Source organism: Oncorhynchus kisutch, linkage group LG2 (assembly GCF_002021735.2).
Source record: "Oncorhynchus kisutch isolate 150728-3 linkage group LG2, Okis_V2, whole genome shotgun sequence".
Taxonomy (NCBI): domain Eukaryota; kingdom Metazoa; phylum Chordata; class Actinopteri; order Salmoniformes; family Salmonidae; genus Oncorhynchus; species Oncorhynchus kisutch.
This window is the reverse complement of record NC_034175.2, coordinates 19,066,392-19,071,613: the sequence shown is the minus strand read 5'-3', so window position 1 is coordinate 19,071,613 and position 5,222 is coordinate 19,066,392. Positions and strand designations below refer to the sequence as shown.

At 43.4% G+C, this 5,222-nt stretch overlaps 1 pseudogene; it reads left to right on the top strand.

The window, feature by feature from the left end:
* Positions 1–696: 696 nt before the first annotated feature.
* LOC109903679 (protein rapunzel-like) lies at positions 697–3,194 on the top strand (annotated as a pseudogene).
* The last annotated feature ends 2,028 nt before the right edge of the window (positions 3,195–5,222 follow it).

The window sequence follows — 5,222 nt, the reverse complement described above, 5'->3', positions numbered from 1 at the left end:
CACACTATGCCGCCAGGGACTCAAATCCTGCAGTTCCAGACGTGTTGCCCTGCTTAAGCCAGTACATGTCCAGGCCCGTCTGAAGTTTGCTAGAGAGCATTTGGATGATCCAGAAGAAGATTGGGGGAATGTCATAAGGACTGACCATCCATTATATAACATTTTTACTTTTAACCGTTAACGTTTTGAGACTTTATAGTGTTTATTTATATTTAGTTTGTTGACAAGCATTGGAGTTAAACCAGCTCATATTTTGGGTTCTGATACGGTAAAGTAGTTGAACTAACTCAGGCATTTATAAGTTATATTCTTCAGGAATCAATGCGTACATATCATTACTTTATAATTCCAAAAATGTGTGTAGGAACTGCTGATTGCCCCTTTAAGATTTATTTGTGATGTGGCCCATAAATGTATGTTTTGGTCTGTAAACAAGGTTCTCAATCTTATTTGTAAATGTCCAATAGTGATATCGAAATTGATAATTTTATCTGTGTTACTCTGGAGGGAAAACTCACACATGGCGCCCCCATAAGGGGTTGAATGTCAACTGTTATTATAGGGCATTCAACCACTTTACTTGAGAGCAATGTGCAGCTTTTCCGTCCTGATTTTGAGCATGATTTCTGAAGACCGGCACACCTAAACAAGCATTGACACATAGTTCAACTTTCATATTGATTCTCCCTACAGAGCATGGCAAGTCCTCTGGAGAAGGTGGTGGCCCAGAAGAAAAACGCCATTGAGGCTGTGATGGAAAGTTTTGAGGTGAGGGGCGGAGGTGTTGGCCAGCGCAGTAGGGGAGCTCTTCCCTCTCTATGAGGCAGCCGCCCCTGTCCTACGACTAGCCCTAGACAACGTGAAGAGCAAAGAGGTCTGCTATGTCAAAGAGCAGTTCCTGGCGGTGAGGAACAAGCTGGATGTACTGTTCACCCAGCAGGAGGACATTGACTGTGAGATTAAGAAGGGCCGGCCTGATTCCCATTACTTCTCAGTGGAGGAGAACATCAGGAACCAGTTCTGGAAGTACATGGACATTCTGGAGGCCAAGCCACAGTTTCAGGTGGTCAAGAAGAGGCTGTTTCTGGAGCACCGGAGGGGAGAAGAACCTGTATGTGCTGTATGATGCTCTGATGGGCACCAACAGCTTTGGGGAGTCCATCTTGGAGGTGGTGGACAGGTAAAGTGTTCTTAACCATGCTAAATGAGCCTTTATGCATCTGTGGAGCATGTCATTGGTTGAGTATTTTAGTTTGAGAACACTTGTGGAATGAATTTGAACTGTTCACTTGTGGTTATGGTAAATAAGATGATTAATTTTATTGTTATTCACAACAGCTGAGTGGTTGGTTCTCCATCCGTCTCATGTATGGGGCGAGAAACAGGCGCCTACTGGAGGACTTCTGTGTGAGGATGAAGGAGCTCTTCTGCCTGGGCCTAATTTCCCTGCCGGGCCACTGTGCCCTCACCAAGAGACCAGATGTGGAACAGGCGCCTACTGGAGGACTTCTGTGTGAGGATGAAGGAGCTCCTCTGCCTGGGCCTAATTGCCCTGCCGGGCCTCTGTGCCCTCACCAGGAGACCAGATGAGGAACAGGCGCCTACTGGAGGACTTCTGTGTGAGGATGAAGGAGCTCCTCTGCCTGGGCCTAATTGCCCTGCCGGGCCACTGTGCCCTCACCAGGAGACCAGATGAGGAACAGGAAACCATCCACAACTGGAGCAGCAAAATCGAGTAAGTGGAATCAAAGATGAAGGCATGGCGGGGTTCGTGGTGCATGCTGTCAGTCACCACAAGGAGAGCGAGGCCACCTGGAGCTTTCCTGAGAACTGCCACTACTGGGAGAGGCACAAGAACGTGGCGCTGTGCGTACACTCAGAGCGATGCTGATAGAGGTACAACAAGTCAGACAAATAGGGATCATTATGTTATCAACCTGAGGAGTTATTCTAAATTCTGAATTGACCACCTTAAAGAGGATGTGTGGGGAATTATGGTAAATGGTGATGAGGTTTTGTGAATACACCATGCAGTTTGTCCTAGCTATTATGTAATACTATGCATGGTGTATAGCAAGTAGCTTTGGTGGCAATTAGATTCACTGCATATAAATCTGAATGTATTGCTAATTTGAGGCAGTGTTATATAGCCAAGTGTTTGCAGAGTATTTCATTAACTGTATACGCATTTTATTATCAGTGACTAACTCCTACCATAGCTTATGACCAGATGTTACTCAATACTCTCTAAATAGCTTAACTCAATGCATCTTACCCTACTGCCAAATACTCACAGTTTTTGTGAGGAATAACCTTGCTACCTACAATTCCACAGAGATGGTTTTGCTGAGATTGCAACTGGTGAGTTGTGCTCTCATTTTGTCCCTCTACGACACAGGCTGGCCTACATTACAATGAAAGAGAGCATGGAAGCTGTTCAGCCATCCGGGAAAACAACTTGGCACTCAGTGTTCTCTACTGTGTCTTGTCTTCACAATACACTCAAACTCTTGCTTCTGAACTTATATCAAGCATGCTGCAGTAGCAGAACTTGAATGGCATTACCTCCCGAGCTGTGCCTATTTGTGAACAGATTATTCATGCCAGTTGTTACAGCTTGGATGTGAAGTGATGTTTAATTGACTAAACTTTCTAATTCGTACTAATTCAGTGATAATAAAAACATAATCTAAATTCTACATCTGTCATTATGCTTCGTGACAATAAACGGCAAGACATCAGCTGTTATTGGATGTATATATGAGTGTATCTTGCCTGTCTTGTTTATACATGTCTATTGCCATTAAAGCAAGCTAGTGCACCCACACTCATCGGGGCCTCTACTAATTGAATTGATATTTGCACAGAAGTCAGCGTTTCCTGTCCAAAGCTTTGGTTTTATAGTCTATGAATAACCTTTGGCTGCGCTAATATCCTGAAGACGAGCTCCAAAGTACTTGGATCAGCATGATGGAATCACTCATTAGCCGTGTTGGAGGTGGAGAGCGGTGGAAACTGCCATCATTTCTTGGCCGGTGGAGTAGCTATATGGTTCTGCCTGGGCTTTAGCCTCAGTGCTACGCTATTGTTAATCAAGCCTGTCAAAATTAATTGAGTACAGTCTGTAATATACAGTGCAGTAGGAAATATATCTATTTTAATCATCCCCTTATCTTCCATGCAGCCTCTCTTAAGGTGCCTATGGGCTGTGTGAGGAAAACAGGGGTTAGGATCTTTCTTGTTGTGTCATGCCCTGACCTTAGAGAGATTTTTATGTCTCTATTTTGGTTTGGTCAGGGTGTGATTTTGGGTGGGCATTCTATGTTCTTTTTTCTAAGTTTTGCATTTCTTTGTTTTGGCTGGGTATGGTTCTCAATCAGGGACAGCTGCCTATCGTTGTCTCTGATTGGGAACCATACTTAGGTAGCTTTTTCCCACCTATGTTTTGTGGGTAGTTGTTTGCTGTTTAGTGTTCTGCACCTGACAGGACTGTTTCGGTTTTGTTTTGCACCTTGTTATTTTTTTGTTTCAGTGTTCAGTTTAATAAAAGTCTTGAACACTTACCACGCTGCGCTTTGCTCCGATTCTTCCTTATCAGACGACGACACCCGTTACATGTTGTTTACTAGGGTGGCTTTATAGGATAACATTGCTCTTCTCTGAAGGTTGTTTCATAGTCAAGGGTATGAGTTCCATAAGAAGGGTCTCATTGATCATACATTTACCACCATTGAAAAACAGGTGGTGTTGAAAAGAGAATGCTGCAGACCAATGCGTGTGTCAAATAGTCACCATGAAAGAGCACCTCTCTTCAAACCAGTGGCGGATTTAGGTATAGGGGACATGGGCAGCCTCCCAGCGCGGCCTGGGGGCGTCACGGGGCACCTGCACCAAAAAATCAGAATAGCGATATTTGCGCGATTTGTGCGATGGTGATATTTACGAGATCGGTTTTCTATCGCTCATTTGCACATCACGTCAATGATGTCATGTCAATGTCATGTGGGTCAATTAACCTTGTCGGAGTGGGCGCCCTGATTCTAGTTTCTGAGCTTGGCAGGCTACTGCCTTGTTAGCCATACAAGCTAGAACCGTCACTGCTTCAAACACACCATACAACCTGTCCTGCAGACCACTGGTGAAATGCATCATCACAACAGGATAAACAATGCCACAAAGTTGAATTCCATTGGCAAATTTTCCCCAGGAACACAGGAAATAGGAGTAAACACGGCATCTCTGGATGTCATTTTGCTCTTCATGCAGCCTAGCATAGTAGGCTATAGTATAGTATATAAGTATGGAAATAATTGCAACGTCTCAATTCATAGGCTGGTGGGGTTTATGTTTTTTTAATTATTTTTTTAAATACAGGATTGGAGACATGTTGTCACTCTCCATAGTTTGTTTATCACTGTAGGTTGGTGCTTAGTTCAGCTCTTACTGCAGAAACCATACAGCATAAACCCATGGAACCTCTTGTATTCATTAGTGGTTTTGTGGGCTTTTCCTGGGTAACATCTATTGCTCCATGGAGCTCTACACCTGCATAAAGAGCTTTCCCTGTGATAGCACGTCAATTCCAACTGCCACTATGGAATGACCAAAGCTTATGTTTGCCAGCCTGATCTATTGATGGAATCTGCTTTGTGGGAAAGGAGCTAAGGTTACGTTGTTCATCTGGTTAAAAACATTATCTGGGTTTCTCCATAATGAATTATTGTATTATTTTTTATTTGACCTTTATTTTAACCAGGTAGGCCAGTTGAGGACACGTTCTCATTTACAACTGCGATCTGGCCAAGATAAAGCAAAGCAGTGCAACACAAACAGCAACACAGAGTTACACATGGAATAAAGAAACGTACAGTCAATAACACAATAGAAAAGTCTATATACAGTGTGTGCAAATGACATAAGATTAGGGAGGTAAGGCAATGAATAGGCCATAGTGGCGAAATAATTACAATTTAGCAATTAAACACTGGAGTGATAGATGTGCAAAATATGAATGTGCAAGTAGAGATACTGGGGTTCAAAGGAGCAACAAAAATAAATAACAATATGGGGAAGAGGTAGTTGGATGGGCTATTTACAGATGGGCTATGTACAGGTGCAATGATCTGTGAGCTGCTCTGACAGCTGATGCTTAAAGTTATCGAGGGAGATATGAGTCTCAATTCGTTCCAGTCATTTGCAGCAGAGAACTGGAAGGAAAGGCG